General features: G+C 59.8%; 1 long non-coding RNA gene across 2 annotated transcripts; it reads right to left on the reverse strand.

Moving 5' to 3' along the window:
- Nucleotides 1-251: 251 nt before the first annotated feature.
- On the reverse strand, nt 252-17,759 carry LOC117887069. Of its 2 annotated transcripts, XR_004648118.1 has the most exons (4): nt 17,745-17,759; nt 8,547-8,755; nt 2,707-2,805; nt 252-408 (listed from the first exon to the last, which is right to left on the reverse strand). It is a non-coding gene; the product is annotated as an uncharacterized LOC117887069 (long non-coding RNA). The 2 variants fall into 2 exon arrangements; XR_004648117.1 differs by lacking the exon at nt 17,745-17,759 and having other exon boundaries at nt 8,547-8,779.
- Between the last annotated feature and the right edge of the window lie 5,623 nt (nt 17,760-23,382).

Raw genomic sequence — 23,382 nt, forward strand, 5'->3', positions numbered from 1 at the left:
TTCTCCAGGGGATCCTGGAGCCCTGCCCCCCCACACCTGGATGCATCATTGTTCCTGGGGGGAGGTAGGTGCCCCTTGCCTAGTGCTGGGCAGGAAGGGACTGAGGGGGATGGGTCAGGAATAGTGGATGGGGTGGGCTGAGGGGGGGTAGGAGGTTGGGGGGGAGGGCACTGGAGGCATGTTATGGGGAACTGCTGAGTGGAGAGGCTGGAGGGGTGTACGGCTGGCACTCATTGATCACGCACACCTAGCCCAGGTAAAACGCTGCCAGTTTATTACCCTGTCCCCCATCCCCCCTGAATCCGGAGCGGCTGCCCCCTCCACGGCCGCTGGCGTTGCTCGGCGGCGCTTCGCCCTCGCAACCGGGCTGCCCCCGGGTGACACGGCGCTCATTGGTCACACCAGCGCCTGCAAGAGAGGAGCAACTGCTCAGCCTGGTGGGGGGAGGGGAACGGCCCTGGGTCCCTTCATGTTCCCCATGTCTGACTGCCACTGGCCTGGAGTGGCCATCAAAGCCAGGCAGCGCCTACCCCCACCACCAGGCCCCCTGCTTCCCTCCGCCCCCGGCCCGGAGCTCCATTTCCAAACTCCCTTTAAACACAGCGGGGCAAAAATTGACCGTGGGCTGGAGATGCTCCCCATCGGAAGGAGTTTGGGATGGAAAATGGGGGAACAAAATAATCAGTGTGAGACAAAAAATCCATTTCTGCCCCGAAACGAGTCTGTAAATGCACAGGAATCTGGCGCCGGGAGCTGGAGCTGGACGGTGGGGTTGCTCTGACTACATCGAACACCTTATACACGTGCATGAGGACTCCAACTGTCTTTTCCTTATCTGCACTTCCACACCATGTGAATGTGAACCGGGGGTGGGGTGTGTGTGGATGTGATGTAGGAGTGTGGGTGTGAACTAGGGAAGGTTGTAAATGTCAACCAGGGGGTGTAAATTGAACCAGGAAGTGTGGATGTGAATGATGGGGTGTAGATGTGAATGGGGGTGTGTGGATATGGACCAGAAAAGGTAGGTGTGAACCAGGGGTGTAAATTGAACCCAGGGGAGTGGATGTGAATCAGGGAGGTTGTAGGTTTGAACCAGGGAGTGTGGATGTGAATGGGGGTGTGTGGATATGGACCAGGAAAGGTAGGTGTGAACCAGGGGTGTAAATTGAACACGGGAGTGGATGTTAGCAACAAGAAGAAAGTCAAGGAAAGTGTGGGCCCCTTACTGAATGAGGGAGGCAACCTAGTGACAGAGGCTGTGGAAAAAGCTAATGTACTCAATGATTTTTTTGTCTCTGTCTTCACGAACAAGGTCAGCTCCCAGACTGCTGCACTGGGCAACACAGTATGGGGAGGAGGTGACCAGCCCTCTGTGGAGAAAGAAGTGGTTCGGGACTATTTAGAAAAACTGGACGAGCAGAAGTCCATGGGGCCAGATGCGCTGCATCCGAGGGTGCTAAAGGAGTTGGCGAATGTGATTGCAGAGCCATTGGCCATTATCTTTGAAAACTCATGGCGATCGGGGGGAGGTCCCAGATGACTGGAAAAAGGCTAATGTAGTGCCCATCTTTAAAAAAGGGAAGGAGGAGGATCTGGGGAACTACAGGCCAGTCAGCCTCACCTCAGTCCCTGGAAAAATCATGGAGCAGGTCCTCAAGGAATCAATTCTGAAGCACTTAGAGGAGAGAAAAGTGATCAGGAACAGTCAGCATGGATTCACCAAGGGCTGGAAAGAGTCCAGCGGAGGGCAGCAAAAATGATTAGGGGGCTGGAGCACGAGAGTTATGAGGAGAGGCTGAGGGAACTGGGATTGTTTAGTCTCCAGAAGAGAAGAATGAGGGGGGATTTAATAGCTGCTTTCAACTACCTGAAAGGGGGTTCCAAAGAGGATGAATCTAGACTGTTCTCAGTGGTAGCAGATGACAGAACAAGGAGCAATGGTCTTAAGTTGCAGTGGGGGAGATTTAGGTTGGATGTTAGGAAAAACTTTTTCACTAGGAGGGTGGTGAAGCACTGGACTGGGTTACCTAGGGAGGTGGTGGAATCTCCTTCCTTAGAGGTTTGACAAAGCCCTGGCTGGGATGATTTAGTTGGGAATTGGTCCTGCTTTGAGCAGGGGGTTGGACTAGATGACCTCCCGAGGTCCCTTCCAACCCTGATATTTTATGATTCTATGATGTGAATCCGGGAGGTTGTAGGTTTGAACCAGGGGGTGTGGATGTGAACCAGGGAGTGTGGATGTGAATAAGGGTGTGTGTGTAGCTGCCTCTTACGATTAAAAAAGTTAAGTCAAAAACATGTTGTCCCTTTAACTTAAAAATGGTCTCTTGCAAACCTGGCGCTTGCTCTGTGCGGCCAATGGGACCAGCAGCCATGTGCCAACCAGCTCCAGCACCTGGGTACCTCCAGTGCCATCACCCGGGAGACGGTCGGCTGGCAACTGTTGCGGGGGCCCGAACCCACTGGGGTGCAGGGGGTTGCTGTGGGGAGGCCAAGCCAGACTCAAGCATGGGCTGAGAGGGGACCCAGCTGTGGGGGTGTGGCTCTGGGCTGGGGCTGTGCTCCTCGGGGGCTGCCCAGGGAGGCAGCTGAGGTAAAGCAGGGCCTTAGGGGAGTGGTGCAGGGTGGGGGGCACCCCCCGCCGCCCGCTATCCCAGCCCTGGGCTCCCCCTGCCCTCCCCATGAGGCTGGGGGAGGGGAACTCACCGTGGGGGGGGCTGCTAGACCTTGATGCCCAGAGCACGGAGACACTCGTGGTACGATTCCATCAGCTCCTTGCACGACTCCTCCCCGTTCTCACTCACGCTGTGAAGACAGTGAGAGGTCATTAAATGGGGCGGGGAACCTGCCTGGCTCTCAGCCATGGGCCCATCTACCCTGGTATCCCGCCCCCTCCCTGACGCCTGGATCAGAGCCATGGGCCCATCTACCCTGGTATCCCGCCCCCTCCCTGACGCCTGGATCAGAGCCATGGGCCCATCTACCCTGGTATCCTGGTCCCTCCCTGACCCCTGGATCAGACCCAAGGCCTATCTAGCCCAGTATCCTTTGTGCCCACCTCCCTAAAAGCTGAACCAAGAGGCTGGGAAACCAATAAGCTCCCTCTTATCTCGTCCCTCCCCTTCCCTCCCTCCTCCACATGCCTCCCTCCAGTCAGACTCTTATCTGCAAGGAGTGCCTATGGGGAGGGCTGGCGGGTGGGTTAGATTAGCCAGACACACCCCACCTCCTGCAGCCTGTCCGGGGGTCCGGCATGGTGCCCATGTGGGGCTGGGGGAGCTGTGGCACAGGGAGAGCGACAGGCTCGGGGTGCTGCGCTCGGAGCAGGCCAGGGCCACGTGAGGGCAGCAGAGGGCTGGCACTGGGCGAAGCTGGAGATGCCCCATTGCCAGGGGTGGTGGGAATGGGGAGTCAGGCACTGCAAGGCATGCTCTACATAGGATCTTATTGCCCCGTGCAGCGGGGTCCCTCCATGTGCCTGTGTTCCCTGACTGTGAGGTCCTGGGCCATGATCAGGCTGTTGGTGGGGAGGAGAGATCCTACTTCTACCGTAATACACCTAATAAATAATGTACAGTGCCTAGCGCAGTGGGGTCCTGGGCCATGACTGGAGCTCTTAGGCACTACTGTAATACCCCTAATAAATAATGTACAGTGCCCGGCACCATGGGGGCCATGACTGGGGCTCTTAGGTACTACCATAATACACCTAATACCATAATAATAATAATAATCATAGTTTAGTGAGAGGCAGTGTGGCCTAGGGGAGAGAGCACAGGACTGGGATTAACCTGCTGGGTGACAGTGGGTGAGCCACCCCTGCCTCAGTTTCCCCATCTGTACAATGGGGAATAACCGACTTCGGTAAGGCGCTCTGCGATCTGCTGGTGGGCGCTGCTGAGCGAGCTCTAGAGCTGATAAGAGGGGACTCAGACCTGCAGGTTGGGCGAGGGGGGGGCAGGCCGGGATCCCTCTCATCCCAAAGCCAGGCTGCGTGGGAGGTGCGGACGCCCCACCAGTCGGTTAGGGCTGCAGGTTGCAGATAAGGGGCAGCCGCACAGCTGCGGGGAGGGGGAAGGGAGGTCACAGGGCAGGGTCGGGTCGCTGATGAGCCACAATTGCGGGGGGGCTGGAGCCTGGCGCCCTTTGGAGCTGATGCAAACGCCCCCCATCACTGCGCCCGCCCCCTCCCCCAGCCATGAGCCAGGCTGTGCGGTTAAAGCCCTGGGCTGGGGCTCAGGACGCCAGGGATTGAGACCCACTATACGTGTGTGTCGGGGGAAGGCCCTGGCTGGGAATCAGGGCGTATCCAGTTGCCACCACCTCTGGGGCTGGGTGGGTGACGGGCCTGAATTGCCAGGGTCTCGATTAGTGGTGGGGGAGGGACAGTGAGAGGTTAATGGAGGGTGGGGGGAGGGAGAGTGTTTCCACCCTGGCCACTGAGGGGTTAATGCCCGCCATGTGCCCGCACCCCCTTCCCGGCCTCCCCGTTACTCCCGCCTGGCTGCCCGGCAGCTCCTTTCTCCGCAGCTAATGAGGCCGGGGCTGAGTCAGCAGCACCGCACCCTCCTGCCCCGCGACCGCCCGGCCCACACGCCCTAGCTCTGCTTGGCCCCACCAGCCCGAACCTGGGGGGCTGGCAAGGGCTGCAGTCGCTCTGTAGGGGTAGGGGGTGAAGGAGGTGTCTCTCTGAGTCACCGGGGGGCAGGCAGGGCTGGAGGGGGTGTCCCTGGGGGTCACTGTGAAGCTGGTGGGGGTGGAAGAGGGGTCTCTCGGGGGCACAGTGGGGCAGGCGGGGGTGGGGTGGGTCTCTCGGGGGCACCATGGGGCAGGCGGGGTTGGAAGAGGGTCTCTCGGGGGCACCATGGGGCAGGCGGGGGTGGAAGAGGGGTCTCTCGGGGGCACTGTGGGGCAAGCCTCCATTTCCTCCCCCTCCTCTGGCATGCCCGCTCCCTGCTGCCATGGAAACGGGGTGGCAGAGCCGAATGTAGGTCATTGGCGGTCGTGCTGGTAGCAGCTTAGCCGGCCCCACGTGTCCTGGCAGTTGCCCACCATGGGGGGCATCTGCCCCGTTGGGCCGTGCCTCAGCGCAGCCACCGTGCCGGGGTCGGGGGGTTGCTGACTCTGGGGATGGGGTGGAAGCAGTGTGTGTGTGTGAGCAGGAGCGGCCGTGGGTGGGGGCCTGGGAGCCAGGACTCCTGGGTTCTCTCCCCAGCTCGGGGAGAGGAGGGGATCTAGCAGGTAGACAGGCCAGTGGAAGGCCGGACTCCTGGGTTCTATGGTGCCCCCGTCTCCCCTGTGACCTTGGGAACGTCCCAGGTGGAGCTGCGGGGATCAGGTCGGATGGGGGGAGGGCGTGGTGGCCTCGCTAACCCCCTTGCACTAATTAACCAGCCTCCTCAGCGCCCGGCAGAGCAGATGGTGCCAGGTGCTGGGTCACAGCACGCCCCTGTCGAGCTACATTAGCCGGGGCTGGGAGATGGAAGGTGCTGCTGGGGCAGGCATCGCCCAGTGGGCTCTGCAGCCTGCGTGCCAATGCGGGGTGGGGCGCCGTGGGGCTGAGTGTGGTGGAGTCAGCTGGGGGCACCCCATGGGGGAGAGTGAGGTATGGCCCGGGCACGGCCAGGGGGCACCCGGGGGTCACGCGCAGCCCGTTGGCTGGCTCAGCCCAGCTGCAGGAGACGTGAGCGGGGGATTTATAAATCATAGTAATAACTCCTGGCAGCACCGCAAGCAAAGCGCCTTACCCTGCGGGGGGCGCTCAGCCCCAATTACTACCCAAAGTGGGGGGGGCATGCACACGCCCAAGGTCACACGGGGGCAGAGCCAGGGAGAGAAGCCCCCCCCCCATTATAACCACTAGCCCCCACTTCCCTCCCAGAGCCAGGGAGAGAACCCAGGAGTCCTGGCTCCCAGCCTCCCTGCTCTAACCACTAGACCCCACTCCTCTCCAAGAGCTGGGCCAGAATCCATGAGTCCTGGCTTGTCTCCCTAGGGGTCTGCACTGTTACTCTGGGGCCAGGAGAGGGGCACCCCATCTGCTGTGCTGCCCCCATGCCCCATGAGGCCCTGGGCTCTGTTACCCCCTCATCCGGCACCCATAGGGTAGGTGTGTCCCTGCTCTAACTCCCCCATGGCAGCTTTAGCTGTAGAGTTATTTGGGGGGGAGGGGGGAGCAGGGACGTGCTGGGGCCAGAGCTGGGCACGGCAGCCCAAGGACAGCTGTGGGGATGGCACCAACAGGGGGCAGGAGGGTGAATGGGGACAGGGCATGGCTAGGTGGGTGACACAACCACTGCACTGGACTTGTGACCCCGAGGGACTGACTCCAGGGGATGGGAACGTCCTTGGTAGCCTGAGCCCCCTGCCCCCCTGCCCAACCCCCACTGAGCCCCCGCCTCACTCCACTGAGACCCTCCCCCCCCACCAACCCCTACTGAGCCCCCTGCCCCCAGCACTGGGCCTGTGATCCCGAGGGACTGACTCCAGGGGATGGGAACGGTCTCAGTAACTGCCTGAGCCTCCTGCCCCCTGCTGGTCCCCAGCCCCCTGCCTCACCCCACTGATCCCCCTGCCCCGTGCCGACCCCCACTGAGCCCCCAGCCCCCTTACCCTCACCTCCACTGATCCCCCTGCCTCCCTGCCCAACCCCCACTGATCCCCCTGCCCCATGCCGACCCCCACTGAGCCCCCAGCCCCCTTGCCTCACCTCCACTGATCCCCCCGCCTCCTTGCCCAACCCCCACTGAGCCCCCTGCCCCCTGCCTCACCCCCACAGAGCCCCCTGCCAACCCCCACTGAGTCCCCTGCCCCACTGAGCCCCCGTCCAACCATCGCTGAGCCGTTCCCCTACTGAGCCCCACCCCCATCTCTAGTTGACAGTAGGGTGGGGAGCCAGTAGGGGGTGATGGGACTGACAGCACCTGGGGGGGTGACCCACCCATCCCCATACACACCCCGCCATTCCCATACACACCCCTCCAACCATCCCCATACACAACCCTCCATCCAACCCAAAAACCCCCATCCATTCCCATACACACCCCTCCATCCCGAAACACACCCCTCCATCTATCCCTATACACCCGCTTCCTCCATCCCCATATACACCCCGCCTTCCCCATACACAACCCTCCATCCCCATACACACCCTGCCATACCTCCATCCCCATACGCAGCCCTCCCTCCCTCCATCCCCATATACATCCCTCCAGTCATCCAACCCCAAATACGCCACCAGGTCTATCACTGACTCCAGCTGCCTTCACTCCCCTCCCCGCGAGGCCCCCACATTCACACCTTGTAACAAGGCACCGCTTCCAAGGCACACCCATGGCACCGGCTCCCCATTCACACCCCTCATTCATTCCCCTCTGTCAGCTCCCTTCACTAACCCCCCAACCAATCTTTCTATGTCACTACACCTCTCTCTCACGCCCCGTGTATCTGGGGCTGGATGGTGGGGCCTGGTGGGGTGGGGTTTGGATCTGGGACCGCTGGGTGGTTGGGGCTCATTCTCCCAAGCGGAAGGGCCTTTGCCTCACGGAAGCCCCCACGTTCCCCATGGGGTTGGTCATGCTGGGAGAGGTGCTGGGCTGGCTGCTTCCTGGGGGTGCCCTGAGGCCACAGAGCTCTCTCCAGGCCGGCCGCCCGAGGCCACGTCCTGCTGTTCCCTTCCGGTCCCTGCACCACATAGCCTGCGCCGAGGGCCCCTCTGCCTATCCCGGCCTGGGGAACCACGGAGCCAGGACCCACCGGCTCCCACCCTTCTGCCTCACACGGGCTGGGCCTCCGCCCCACACACCAGGGCACTGGGTATGGAGTGCCTGTCACAGCTCCCTGTGCCCACCCCACTGAGACCCCCTGTGCTCAATCCACTGAGACCCCCCCGCCTCTCTGAGACCCCCCTACCTCACTGAGACCCCCACCCACTGAGACCCTTACACCACTGAGCCCCCATTGAGTTTCCCTGCCCAAACCCCACTGAGATGCCCTGTGCCCAATCCACTGAGACACTCTGCCCCACTGAGACCCCCACCCCACTGCGACCCCCCCCCAGCCCCCCTGTCCCCACCCAACAGAGCTGCCTGCCCACTGAGCTCCCAAGTAACCCAATGAATCTCCCCACCCCACTGAGCCCCTCAGCCCCACGAATGCCCCCAATCTCTACCCCACTGACCTCCACCTGCCTCACTGAGTTCCCCACCTCACTGAGTCACCTGCCTCATGAAAACCTTGAACCCTCACCTCACTGAGCCCTCCCTGCCCCACTTGCCCCACTAAGGCCCCCATCCCCTAACCCACTGAGCCCCACTGAGCTCCCTGCCCCCACTCTACTGAGCCACCCTGCTGCCCCACTGACCACAGACCCACTGAGCCCTGCCACCCCTACCCCTAAGAATCCCCCCTGCCTCCATTGCCTGGAGCCCCTGCCCCCCATTCCCTGCAGTAGCTCCCCATGGATCAGGTCAGACGGGGTGACAGACCCCCCCCCAGCAGTGCACCCCCCCACAACCCCGCCTCGTGGCAGCTGTACCAGGACTCACCATTTCTCCATAGCTGTTTTGAGCTCGGCGCAGGGGGGCTGCCCCTCAGGTTCATCGGGGGCCCCCCCTTTGGGGGCCCCTCCCGGGCTGGGGCTGTCGGACATGCTGAGCCGTGTGTCTGTCCGTCCGTCTGGGCGCGGGGCGGGAGCGGTACCCGGGCAGCGGCAGGGGGTGGAGGATCGCGCTTGGGTATTCGAGATATGTCATAACTGCTCCGGGGTTAATGCACAGCGGCTTAGCCTGGGCCAGACGCCTCCCCCCTCGCCCTGCCCTCCCCTCTCACTGCCGGCTGAACCTAGCCGGGACCCGGGCTGGAGGTTTCATCATGCGACTTGATCATTAATTAAAGATTAATCTTTAATTCCTGGAGACTCCAGGACAATCCTGGAGGGTGGCAACCCTAACGGGTCTCTGGGGACCTGCCCCCCCAGACGCTCCTTCCCCCTCCATGGCCCGGAGGCCCCCCCACCTCCCACCCTGGAAACAGAGCCCTGCAGGCCACAGATCCCAGCCACAGACTCTCTGGGTTGAAGTGGGGCATTCTTTGCATTGTGGGAACAGGGACTGACGGTGTCGGGGTGGGGGGCGCTGGACAGGGCAGCCTCCTCATCAAAGGGTGTGCGTGCATCCTGGTGTGTGTGTTTGTTGGTGTGTGTGCAGGGGGGGTTGCGGTGTTGTGGGGGGCATTTGTGTGAGCATGTGTGCAGGAGGTATTGGGGTGTGTTGGGGTGTGCGTGTGCAGGGTGTGTTGCAGGGGGTTTGTGTGTGTGTGTGTGTGTGTAGGGATTGTAGGGGTTTGTGAGCGTGTGCAGGGATGTTAGTGTGTTTGTGTGCATAGAGGGTGTTGCAGTGTGTGTGTGCAGGGATTGTTTGTGTGTGTGCAAGAGGGCATTGTGGGGGAAGTGTGTGTGTGTGTGTGCAGGGGGTTGGGATGTGTGTGTGTGTGTGTGTGTGTGTGCAGGGAATGTTGAGTGTGTGTGTATGTGCACAGAGGGTGTTGCGGGGTGTGTGTGCAGGGGGTGTTGGGGTGTGTGTGTGTGCAGCAGATTGTTTGCTGTGTGCGGCAGGGGAAGGCAGGGTTTTAGCAAGGTGTGATGGGGCCTGGATGGCTCTCGGTGAGCTCTGTGGGTCACAGACAGGGCCGTGTGCGGCTGTGGGGCTGCACCTCCAGTGAGCTGGGATTTGCTGGCTCATGGACCCCTCGCACTGGGGCTCCCTCCCGCATTCCCCAGGGAGCTGCCGCCCTCCCCTGCTCCACCAGGTTCAGCAGGGTGCCCACAACCAGCCCCCAAACCCAGACCCGTCCCACACCGTACCAGCCCCATTTGTGCCCAACCAGCGAGATCTGAGGAAGCCTGTGCTGCCCAATGCCACCCCCTCTGCCCTGCTCCCCCCTGCCATGCATCCCAGGTGGGGCCTTGGCACAGGCACGCCGCACCCCAGAGCCGGGCGCAGCAGGGGAGCGATCCTGGCACAGACAGGAAAGGCCTTGGCACCCCCAGGGCAGAATGAATAGCTGAGTCATTTGGGGATTATGCAACACTGCCATCCACACAGCCACAGCTAATGTGGGGTACAGTGCCCCCAGTGGCCATGCTGGGTACATGCAGTGTGAATGCTGTGTGCTAATAGGGACCTGCAGTGCCCCCCAGTGGCCATGTTGGGTACATGCGGTGTGAATGCTGAGTGTTCTAAAGGGAGCTTCAATGTCCCCCCCCCCCGTCCCCCCAGTGGCCATACTGGTACATGCAGTTTAAATGCTGGGTGCGAATGGGGTGCTGCAGTGCCCCCCAGTGGCCAAGCTGGTACCTGCAGTGTGAATGCTGAGTGTGTTAATGGGTGAGGGGGCAGCATTGCCCCCAGTGGTCATGCTGGGTACGTGGCGTGCGAGACACGCTTTGCTTGTTCCCTAGTTCTGACTCAGGCCAAAGCCCGTTCTAGCTGGATTTCCCTGGAAGTGGTCCCAGGGCTGAGGCTGGGGGGGAGGGGCGTGTGCCCCCCAAGCATGGTGTGAGACTCAGTAGCGAGGCCTTCTGGCCCCAGTTCTTGATCCACCCTCACCACTGCAAGGGGCCGTTTATTTCCCAAGCCGCATTTGAAACGGGGGGAGGGGGGGAAGGTCCCATCCTGCCCCATTGGCCCCAGTGGGGGTCTGGCTCCCACACGCAGCCTCCCCGGGGCGTGGGCACTGGTTGGGCGCAGATGGGACATGCAGCCCAATGGCTCCCCTGGTGGTTAGAGGCTCCATGCCTCCCTCCCCTCTGCCACACATCCAGCCGGTCACCAGGAGCTCCCAGAGGGTGGAGGCTGGGGTGGGGGTGGGGGGTGGAGCCCAGCCAGTGTCCTGCCCTCAGTGCCGGGTCCACGGCTAGGAGTGGGCTGGGGCCGTCCAGCCAGACTCCTGAGTCCCGGGCCTGTGCTCCCTGTGTCCAGCCCAGGCCTTGGGCATAGCCAGAGTGAGAGCAACACGGAGCCCCAGCGATGGGGAATCACCTCATCCCTCTGGGGAGCTGCCCCAGTCCCGATTCCCGCGGCTGGCCCCTGGGCTCCTGGCTCCCCAAGGACTCAAGCACCCTGGAGCCCTGGCCAGCGGCTGTGGCCCTGCTCTGGCCGGCTGGGGGAAGGGACCCTCAGGGGTCAAGGGAGGGTGTCTGGGTGCCTGGCACCTCCCAGCCTTCTCTGGGTCGAGTTGGGGGGCTGCAGGACAGATTGAACAAGACCTGCACAGCCTGCTCTGACCTGTGCCCCCACCTCTCCCCTGTACCCCTGCTCTGCCCCCTGCTCTCTCCTTTGCCCCCTGCTCTTCCCCCTGCCCCTGACCTCCCCGGTGATCCCTGCTCTCCCCCACCCACCAGAGACACCCTCTCCGCATCCCTCCCGGAGAAATCCTCGTTCTTCTTCGAGTGCTTGCTCATACCCATTCCATTAGGTGTGCGCGCGCCGCGTGCACGATCGTCGGAAGATTTTTACCCTAGCAACACCGGCGGGTCGGCTGTGGAGCCCCCTAGAGTGGCGCCTTCATGGCGCTGAATATATACCCCAGCCGACCCGGCGCCCCCTCAGTTCCTTCTTACCGCCCCTGACGGTCGTTGGAACTGTGGAGCGCGGCGTAGCTGTTCTCCACTCTCCCTAGCTTACTTGATCATTCAGTTATAGTTATAGTTGTAGTTCTAGTGTTTATAGTTAAATAGTTTTTAAAGTTGTTATAGTTGTATTGTAGTTCAGGGGGTTAAGGGGGTCGTCTCCCCCTTTCTCCCCCGGCCGCGGGCCCGGGCTCATGCCCAACGCTCCCGGCTTCAAGCAGTGCGCCTCCTGCGCTAAGCCTATGCCAACGAGCGACCCTCATGACTCCTGTTTGAAGTGCCTGGGAGAGTCCCACCAAACAGACAAATGCAAGATCTGTAAGGCCTTCAAACCAAGAACCAAGAAGGAGCGGGACTTTCGGCTCAGGCAACTCCTAATGGAGGCGGCACTTAGCCCGGACACTCCTTCCACGGGCCAGACTTCGGTGCCTAGCACTTCGGTGCGCAGTGCCCCGGCGGCACCGGCTATGACGACCACGCGAGTGGCGTCAGACAAGCCTCCCCGGCACCGGACCTCGTCGGCACCGCAAACACAGCAAGTGCCGCGGCGCCGGTCATTATCCCCAGGGCATAAAAAAGCCCATAAGACGGGGACGTCCGCGCCGAAGACGCCGGCTCCCCCAGTGCCGGGGGTAGAGCCGCGTCCGCCGATGGAGCATCGGAAACAGGCTCCTCCAGCACCGTCGACTCCGGCGCCGAGGCCGTCGAGTCCGGTGCAAATAGCGTCTCCACCGAGGCCGGCGGTGATACAGTGTCTCCCGTCGACTCCAGAGACCTTCGCGGCGGCGAGAGACTTGATAGCTCTCACGGAGCCGGCACCGCCTCAACCACCGGCACCGACTGCACCGTTGACTCGCCCGGTACAGTCAAGAGGGAAACCTGCCTTGATGCGCCCTCCATCACAAGGGCTGGAACCTCGGCGCCGATCCAGGTCCCGAAGCAGGTCCCCACGCCGCTCGCAGTCCCGGCACCGAACGTCTCGGCACCGGTCGTACTCGCGGTCAAGATCTTCTTCGCGGCACCGCTCTACGTCTCGGCACCGATATGATCGTCGGCACCGGTCAACGTCGAGACGTAGTTCTCGGCACCGCCACGCTCGACGCTCGACGCCGAGGGGCCGATCCCGGCACCGGGCATACTCTAGGTCCTCGTCGAGGTCCAGATCCGATTCCCGGCACCGACGAGGTCATCGGCACCGGTCGCGGTCCCGGCACCGATCGCCGGCACCGCACAGAGATAGATCATCTCCGGACCGGCACCGTGCGGCACCGCAGACCACGGGGATCATTCCATCTTTCACGGCACCGCCATGGCCGTCAAGATCAGCGTCTCGATCCTCAGAGGACCTGTCGAGATCGGCATACCCCCCCTCAGGGGCAGGCCGAGGAACGAGACTTGGGCCATTGGCAGGAGAGGGCAGAGGACCACCCTCATGGACCATCTCACTGGTCGTTTTGGACCCCGTGGGCGTACCACCAGGAGCAAGGGGCTTCGTTACCATCGACCTCTCGCTCGGGTCACTCGGTCAGAAGGGCCCCAGAATCCACCATCTCTCGGCCTCCGCCTGGAGGCGTAGAGGCTTCTGTGTCCACACCACCCGACACCGTGGACCCAAGTGCCGGTGATGCTCCGACCCAAGACCAGGGGGACCGGGAACCCCCCTTGGATCCACTACCACCAGAGGCGTCCTCCTCCTCCTCTCCGGATGAGGCAGTGGCGGGCACTTCATGCACGGGTCCCCCTCCGATAGATCTTCGGGCTCACCAGGATCTCCTGCGCAGAATGGCCCGTAACATGGACCTGCAGACGGAGGAGATAGTGGAGGTGCACGACCCGATCGTGAACATCCTTGGATCGGATGCCCCTTCGAGGGTGGCGTTACCCTTGATCCGCACGATCCAAACGAACGCGGATACGATATGGCAGACTCCTGCCTCCATTCCACCCACTGCGAGAGGGGTGGAAAGGAAATACTTTGTCCCATCTAAAGACTATGGGTATTTGTACACACACCCCCAACCGTGCTCACTGGTGGTGGAATCAGTGAATGCACGAGAGCGCCACGGCCAGCAGGCTGCAGCGCCAAAATCAAAAGAGGCTAAGCGGCTTGATCTGTTCGGCCGTAAGGTTTACTCAGCCGGAGGGCTACAACTTAGAGCGGCGAATCAACAAGCGCTACTGAGCCGCTACAATTTCAACTCCTGGAACTCTATGGGGAAGTTTAAGGAGTTGATTCCCCAAGAGTCCAGGGAAGAGTTTGGAGCCATGGTTGAGGAGGGTAAGAAGGTGGCTCGGACCTCCTTACAGGCCTCCCTGGACATAGCGGACTCGGCCGCAAGGACCCTGGCCACAGGTATCGCTATGCGTAGGACCTCCTGGCTCCAAGTTTCGGGTTTGCCCCCTGAATTACAGCAGACCCTACAGGATTTGCCCTTTGAAGGACAGGGGCTGTTCTCGGAGAAGACGGACTCTCGATTACAGAGCCTCAAAGACTCCAGGACAATCATGCGCTCCTTGGGGATGCATGTTGCGGGTCCCCAGCGCAGACCATTTAGGCCCCAGCCTCAACGGTTTTACCCCCCTCCACCTCGTCAGAGACAGGACCCTGCCAGAAGGCGAGGGCGAGGTGGTAGGAGAAGATGGGCTGGCCCTCAACCTGGTCAAAACCAAGGGCCACCAAGACCACCTTCAGGTCCGAGACAGAACTTTTGAAGGTGCGGTCGAGGACGACGCCCCAGTCATCCCCCAGGATCCAGCTCCCTCCTTTCGGGATCGCCTCTCCCACTTCCACCGTGCTTGGTCCCTTATAACTTCGGACCGTTGGGTCCTCCGCACGGTGGAGAGGGGATACGCTATCCAGTTTTCTTCTATCCCCCCCTCCCACCCCCCTTCCCCGTCCCTCTTCAGGGACCCTTCTCACGAGCAACTTCTTATGCAGGAGGTTTCTACGCTCCTGGCCATGGGGGCTATAGAGGAGGTTCCGATAGAGTTAAGGGGCAGGGGATTTTATTCCCGTTACTTCCTGATCCCCAAGTCCAAAGGAGGTCTGCGGCCCATCTTGGACTTGCGCGGACTCAACAAATTCGTAGTAAAGTTGAAGTTCCGCATGGTCTCTTTGGGGGCCATCATCCCTTCCCTCGATCCTGGAGACTGGTTCGCCGCCCTCGACATGAAAGACGCATACTTTCATATCTCAATTTACCCACCTCACAGACGTTTCCTGCGATTCGTGGTAAACACGGTGCACTACCAATTTACAGTACTTCCCTTCGGCCTATCCTCGGCCCCAAGGGTGTTCACGAAATGTATGGCGGTCGTGGCAGCGTACCTTCGTCGGCAAGGGATACAGGTGTTCCCGTACCTAGACGACTGGCTGGTGCGCGGTCGCACCAAGGAGCAAGTTCAAGCTTACGTCCACAAAATAGTGCACACATTCAGCGAGTTGGGCATCCTACTCAACAAGGACAAATCCACTCTAGAACCTACCCAGAGAATAGAATTCATCGGCGCAGTTCTAGACTCCAGTCGTGCACAAGCCATCCTGCCAGACAATCGCTTTGGCACCATCACGAACCTCATTCAAGGGCTCAAGGCCTTCCCAACTACCACGGTGAGGTCGTGCCTCACCCTGCTGGGTCACATGGCTTCCTGCACGTACGTAACCAGGCATGCCAGACTTCGACTTCGCCCACTTCAAACTTGGGTGTCATCAATATACCGTCCACATCGGGACAGCCTGAACATGGTGGTCACGGTCCCGAACTCGATCCTGGCCTCCCTCACCTGGTGGCTAGATCACAATGTGGTCTGCGAGGGGATGCCATTTCACGCCCCACAACCCTCCCTGCACCTGGTCACAGACGCGTCATCTCTGGGGTGGGGCGCCCATCTCAACAAACACCATACCCAGGGCCTGTGGACTGCATCCCAGTTAGCCCTACACATCAATGTTCGGGAACTGATGGCGGTACGCCTGGCGTGCCAGGCATTCCTCAGTCTCCTACGTGGCCGCTGTGTGTTAGTTCTCATCGACAACACCACGGCCATGTTCTACATCAACAAACAAGGAGGAGCACGTTCGTCAATTCTATGCCAAGAGGCCATTCGCCTGTGGGACTTCTGCATCGCCCACTCAATCCATCTCACGGCATCGTTCCTCCCTGGAGTCCAGAACACTCTAGCGGACCGGCTCAGCAGGTCCTTCCAAACGCACGAGTGGTCTATCCGTCCGGACATCATACATTCCATCTTCCAGAGGTGGGGGTTTCCCCAGATAGACCTGTTTGCATCTCGAGACAACAGGAAGTGCCACGTGTTCTGCTCCCTACAAGGTCGAGCTCCGGGCTCCCTCTCGGACGCCTTTCTGCTTCCCTGGAAAGACCACCTGTTTTATGCCTTCCCTCCGTTTCCTCTGGTCCACAAGGTACTGCTCAAACTGCGCAGAGACCAGGCACGGGTAATTCTGATCGCTCCTGCGTGGCCGAGACAACATTGGTACACCACACTGTTGGAGCTCTCGGTTCAGACACCGATCCCGCTTCCGTTGGATCCGGATCTCATCTCTCAGGACCACGGCCGGTTGCGTCACCCCGACCTCCAATCACTCCACCTCACGGCGTGGCTGCTCCATGGTTCACCCAGGCAGAGCAGCAATGCTCGCACTCTGTGCAACAGATTCTACTGAGCAGTAGGAAGCCCTCAACACGGACCACGTACCTGGCCAAATGGAAGCGGTTCTCCTGTTGGTGCGAACAACGAGCCACATCCCCGTTGCAGGCACCCATTCCCCTCATTTTGGACTATCTCCTCTCCCTAAAACAACAGGGGTTGGCGATTTCCTCAATTAGAGTTCACCTGGCCGCTATATCGGCCTTTCACCCAGGGGAACTCGCGTCCTCGGTATTCTCTAACCCGATGGTCGTTAGATTCCTCAAGGGCTTAGACCGGACGTACCCTCAACATCGTCAGCCCGTCCCGACGTGGGACCTCAACCTGGTTCTCTCCAAGCTCACAGGTCCTCCATTCGAACCACTAGCCACCTGTTCACTTTTGTACCTATCCTGGAAGACAGCCTTCCTCGTAGCCATCACCTCAGCAAGGCGCGTTTCTGAACTCAGGGCGCTTACATCCGAGCCCCCTTATACAGTTTTCCATAAGGATAAAGTGCAGCTTCGTCCACATCCTGCCTTTCTCCCTAAGGTGGTTTCTCCTTTTCATATCAACCAGGACATATTTCTCCCGGTCTTTTATCCCAAACCACATGCCACTCGCCAGGACCAACGTTTGCATTCCCTGGACGTACGAAGGGCCCTGGCCTTCTATATTGACCGCACAAAGCACTTTAGAAAGACGACGCAACTCTTCGTTGCAGTGGCCGACCGAATGAAAGGCTCACCGGTCTCCTCACAACGCCTATCCTCCTGGATTACGTCTTGCATCCGGACTTGCTATGACCTGGCAGGTGTCTCAGCACCACACCTCACCGCTCACTCCACGAGGGCCCAAGCCTCCTCGACTGCTTTCCTGGCACATGTTCCGATACAGGACATTTGTAGAGCGGCGGTTTGGTCATCAGTCCACACGTTTACAGCTCACTATGCACTAGTGCAGCAGTCCAGGGACGATGCTGCCTTCGGATCAGCGGTTTTGCACACAGCATTGTCTCACTCCGACCCCACCACCTAAGTTGGGCTTGGGAGTCACCTAATGGAATGGATATGAGCAAGCACTCGAAGAAGAAAAGACGGTTACTCACCGTTGTAACTGTTGTTCTTCGAGATGTGTTGCTCATATCCATTCCAAACCCGCCCCCCGTCCCCGCTGTCGGAGTAGCCGGCAAGAAGGAACTGAGGGGGCGCCGGGTCGGCTGGGGTATATATTCAGCGCCATGAAGGCGCCACTCTAGGGGGCTCCACAGCCGACCCGCCGGTGTTGCTAGGGTAAAAATCTTCCGACGATCGTGCACGCGGCGCGCGCACACCTAATGGAATGGATATGAGCAACACATCTCGAAGAACAACAGTTACAACGGTGAGTAACCGTCTTTTGTGCTGCTCCATCTCCCTCCTGCCCGCTGGAGACCCCAGCTCTGCCCTGCTTGGTGCCTCGTTCTAACCTGGACGCCAGCCAGATTCTCCTGCGGGGTCCCAGGGCTGGGGCCGGAGGAAGGGTGAGGGACTCAGGAGGGACGGAGGCTTCCGCCTGCTCTCCACTCCCTGCTGGAGATGAAGTCGCCAGAGGCTGCTCCCGTGGGGGGCTGGAGGCTGCCGACCTCACAGGTCTTGCGCCACCATCAAGGCCGCAAGGAGCCTCTTATTTCTCAAGGCATGATTGTGCCAGCTCGATGCAGGGGGGTGGGGAGGGGAGGGAGTGTCACACTCAGCCAGGCTGGGCTATAAACGCCCTCCCCAGGGCGAGCGCCCGCAGGGCCCAGGCACCAACACAGCTGCCAAGGGGCACGACCCGCCCTGCCCCATAGTCCCCAGGGGCAACAATTGGGCGCAGAAGGGGCACGCAGACCGGGGTCTCCCCTGATGGCTGTGTGACCCCAAACACCCACCCCCCGGCTGTGCCTTCAGCCCCTCACTATGGGGCCATCGCTCGCTGAGCAGGCCCCGAAGAACAGGATTCACCGTTGTTTCTGGGATTCTGCAGCTGTCACCACAGGTTCATAAGGCATTTTCCCCACATCCTGCGGATACCCCCTGAGAATAAGAAGCAGGGGAACCCCCCATGATCAGGACTTCCATGCGGGTGCAGCTTTCGGGAAGCCATGGACCACCGAGAGCAAAGAAACTTTCTGGAAAATCAGTCGACAACTTGTTCACTCGGCCCCACGAGAGCTGGCGCCTGCAAGATCTGTGCACGATTCTGGGCATCCACTGGGACCTGCCCGACATCCCATTTCATTGCACAGTGCGGCTGGCACAGACAGCGGCAACCTGATCTCGCTGAGCGACAGATGGGCACGTTCGGCCTCCTGCCCTGTCCCTAGCCGTCTGTGGCAGACTGGACGGGTTGGGAGAGAGCCAGACACACAGAGAGATGAGACCCCAGGATGCGCTGAAGCTTTGTGGCCCTTGCTCACATGGTGGAAAATCAGCAACTTCACCCCGTGATCCCCAGCATGAGACAAACCAGTCCCACCTGGCTGGGGCCAATGAGTCTGCCCGGCCCTCACCACCTCCCATCCCCCGTCTGCCTGGTTCTCACCACACCCCCACGCCCCATCCCACATCTGCCCTGGCCCTCGCCACCTGCCATCCCCGTCCATTGTCTGAGACAATCACTCCCAGACTAGGCAAATCTCCTGTGTGTGATGGATGCAGTGAAGCTGCCGGAGTTTGCAGAGAGCCTGAGCCAGTTGCTGGGAAAGAGGTGAGTTGCCCCCTATGTTTAAGTGGGGCACTATCTGCTGGCCCCACCCCAGCAGTTACAGCCTGTTTTAAAGGCAATATTGAATAAAGCAGCCGAGTGGCACTTGGGGCCACCTCCCCTGGGCTGGGCACAGGGACAGCAGGAGCGGGCACCGCCACTCTCCAGGTTGGGGGCGGGGGAAGGGAGGGAGAATGCGTCTATAAAGAGAGGGACTGGGAGCTGAGAGCCCATCACTGGCGATCTGGTGTGAGCCTCTGTCAGTGAGTGACGGTACCTGCTGCTCCTGCCCCATGGAAGCCCTAGTGAGTCCCTCCCCCCACCGTCTCCTGCCCCATGGAAACCCTGGTGAGTCCCACCCTGCACCGTCTCCTGCCCCATGGAAACCCTGGTGAGTCCCACCCTGCACCGTCTCCTGCCCCATGGAAACCCTGGTGTCTCCTTCCTGCCCAGGGACACCCCCGCCCCCCCTCCTGTCTGTAGCACTGCAGGGGCTAGGGGATGTGGGTCGGGGGCTCTGGGTTTGTGCCCCGGGCTCAGGGGTGCTGACGCTGTGGGGTCCTGTGCAGGTGCCGGGACGGATGCCCAGGGCTGGACTCCTGCTGCTGCCCCTTCTCCTCTGCTTCGGGCCAGAGACCGCTGGGAGCATCGACCCGGCCGCACTCAGAGACATCGTGGATCATGTCCACCAGTGAGTGACCCGTCTGAGAGGGCATGGGGGTGTCTTGGTCCTGCCCTGCTCCCCTAGCCACAAAGGGAGCAGCAGGGACCCCTTGTGTCTGCTGGTATCACAGGGTTACCTAGAGCTACTGCCTCAGAACCGGTGATTCTGGGGGTGCAGGGGGAGATGGGGCCTGGAGCTAGGAGGCTTGATTTTCAGGGTGTAGGGGGGGAGATGGGGACCTGAGGGTGCAGGGGGAGGATGAATGTCTGGGGTCCATGCAGGTGTCTGTACAGTTCATGTTAATTAGCTCTGTGCTCGGTGTGTGATTCCCCCCGGGCTCAGACTCCCCCAATCCCCCTCTCCCCCAGGTATCGCCCCGTCACCTTCCCCCCACCGGTCAGTACATGGTGTCCATCTCCTTGCCGCAGTTCATGTGCAAAGGCACCAGCCCGAGAGAGCTGAAGAAGCACCTGCCCATGGCCGAGCTCCAGGCGATGAATCCAAGCTGGAGACGGATATTCTGTACGAGGGGGATCACATCGTCGCCGTCAAACCTGACAAAAGTGACAACCACTCCCTGCACTCTGAGTGGCTGATGCTCAGCCTGGACCAGAATGGGGTGAGCCCCGTCTCCTGCCTCCTGGACAAGGCCCGGGGCCAGACCAAGTGCCAGGTGATCTGCGCCTTGGAAGGACGTGAAGGACGACCATCGCATCTAGGAACTCATGGACGGGATCTTCAGTGCCATGCCTTGGCCTTCCAGGAGGTTTTTGGTCAGAACAGACACGGGGGGAAGCAGTTTGAATGGGACGCATGGCGCACGCTCTGTAACATGCCCCTGTACTGGTGCAATGACAAGGGCTGCCACAGCTGCGAGGAGAAGAACGTCAACAGGAACCTCTGTCTAACAGCAGTGAAAAACCCAGCCACGCCAGCCCCAGACACAGCCCATGGGGTAGGACATCAAGGTGGGAGGAGATTGTAAGCTGCGATACAATCAATCAACAACCAACCCATCCCTCCATCAACCCATCTGTCCTTCAACCCATCCATCCATCTGGCCATCCATGAACCCATCTGTCCATCCATCCATGAACCCATCTGTGATAAATAAAGTGGGGGGATAGCTCTCTTTGATGGACACCCAGCCAGCCAGTTAGCTGCAAAATCCCTCTTGGTAGCTGTTCGTTACTTGCTTTACGTGTAAAACAGAGGTGGGCAAACTACGGCCCTCCTGCCTGGCCCCATAGCTCCTGGTCCGGGAGGCTCGCCCCAGCCCCTCCCTGCTGTTCCCCCTCCTCCACAGCCTCAGCTCTCTCCACCGCCGGCACAATGCTCTGGGTGGCGCGCGGCGAGCTCCTGGGGCAGCGCAGCTGCAGAGCCCGGCCTGACCTGGTCTCTGTGCTGCGCGGTGCGTGGCTGGCTCCAGCAGCGTGGTAAGGAGGCAGGGAGCAGGTGGGGTAGGATAGAAGGCAGGGGAGTTGGGGTAGTGGTGGTCAGGGGGTGGGGGTGTGGATGGGGTCGGGGTGGTCAGAGGGCAGAGAACAGAGGGGTTGAATGGGGGCAGGGGTCCCGGGGGGCAGTCAGGAAGGAGGGGGAGTCGAATGGGGCAGCAGGGGGCAGTCAGGGGCAGGGGTTCCAGGGGCAGTCAGAGAGAAAGGGTGGTTGGATGGGGCAGGGGTCCCAGGGGGACAGTCAGGAATGAGAGGGGGGGTTGGATGGGGCAGTGGGGGGCAGTCAGGGGTGGGGGTTCTGGGGGCAGTCAGGGGATTGGGAGTGGGTTGGTGGTGGATGGGGCAGGAGTCCCAGGGGGGGCATCAGGGGGTGAGAAATGGGGGGGAGGGGGCGGGGGCCAGGCCACGCTTAGTTGTTTGGGGAGGCACAGCCTCCCCTAACTGGCCCTCCATACAATTTCTGAAACCTGATGCGGCTCTCAGGCCAAAAAGTTTGCCCGCCCCGATGTAAAGGGTTAAAAAGTCCCCCAGGTAAAGAAAAAAAAAAGTGGGCACCTGACCAAAAGAGCCAATGGGAAGGCCAGAACATTTTAAAATGGGGAAAGAAACTTTCCCTTTGTCTGTTTTCTGGGCTGCAGGGACGGAGCAGCAATGCTGTAATCCGGGATGCTGTGTAAGGCTTGAACCAGGTATGAAAATTCATCAGATCAGACCTAGAATTACTTATTTTGACCCCCCAAATATGTAAGTAAATTAGGAATGTTTAGCTAGACGCGATCAGGTTTATTTTCTTGTGGACTCCTCTGTGCTAACCCCTGATGCTTTTGTTTGCTTGTAACCTTTAAGCTGAACCCCCAAGAATGCTGTTTTGGGTGCTTAATTTTTGTAATTGTTTCTTCTAAGGTTTAGCAAAAAGCCTAAGTTCCAGATGTATTTTTTCCCTTTTTGTTTTTTATAAAATTTACCTTTTTTAAGAACAGAATTGGATTACTGGTGTCCTAAGAGGTTTGTGCATGTTGTTTGATTAGCTGGTAGCCACAGCTAATTTCCTTTGTTTTCTTTCTCACCTCTTCCCTGGAGGGGGGTGAAAGGGTTTGAGGGCACCCCACAGGGTGGAATTCCCAAGTACTTCTTCCTGGGTTCAAAGGGTTTTTTTTGCATTTGGGTGGTGGCAGCGTTTACCAAGCCAAGGTCAGAGAGAAGCTGTAACCTTGGGAGTTTAATACAAACCTGGAGTGGCCAGTATTAATTTTTAAAATCCTTGCGGGCCCTCACCTTCTACGCTCGGAGTGACGAAGTGAACAAAGGGATTCAGCCTTGACACCATCTGTCTGTCAACCCATCCATCCATCTGTCCATCCATGAACCCATCCATCCGTCAATCCATCTGTCCATCGGCCTTCAACCCATCCATCCATCCATGAACCCATCTGTCTGTCAACCCATCCATCTGTCAACCCATGCATCCGTCCAGCAACCCATCCACCAATCCTTTCATCCATCAGCCCATCCATCTGTCAGCCCATCTGTCCATGCCTTTCACATACCTCTCCTTCAGTTTGCTCTCGCATTTCAAGGTGCCCATCCCCTGGTTATCTGGGCACTGGGTTTCCCCTGCAACTTCGCCCCCCTTTCCAGTCCAGCCAGGGAGTAGGGGGTGGGATTCTGGTCTGGAGCATGGTGTGCAGGAGATGGAGGGTGGGGGTGGTTGTGCCAGGGCAGATGCCAGAGCCCATGTTGGGGGTCGGGTTTGGCTAACTCTGTGCCTGACAAACCCAGTTTTGGTCATTCTCTGCCCTGTGATCTACACCAATAAAGCTTCATAGCAGCCCTGGGTCTCATGTCTCTGTGTATCTGTCTCCTTCCTCCCCAGAGGTGCCGGCTCCCCTGGGATCACTCTCTGCAGGCAGTGACACCCACCACCCCACCCCAGGCTGCAGCCCTCATGTTCCCTACGCCTTGATAGAGTGTCACTTCTCCAGTGACACCTCACATGACATACACTGTACAAGATTTGTTGAAATTGTATAGCAGTGGTAATATCAATGAATAAATGGTCATATTCAATCCTACAGCATCCCAGGTGCCTTTTACACTGCTGTGCTGTGGTAGCCACCACTCCCGGTCTGCTCACACCCAGCCTCCAGCAGGTCAGTCACTCCCAGTTATATTGTGTGAGTGCTGCCAGCCACTCCTGGATTACACTGCAGAGCGACACCAGCAAACTCCCAGTCCCAGACTTTCCCCAGAAATGTGTGTCT

This window comes from Trachemys scripta, chromosome 14 (genome assembly GCF_013100865.1).
Source record: "Trachemys scripta elegans isolate TJP31775 chromosome 14, CAS_Tse_1.0, whole genome shotgun sequence".
Lineage (NCBI taxonomy): Eukaryota > Metazoa > Chordata > Testudines > Emydidae > Trachemys > Trachemys scripta.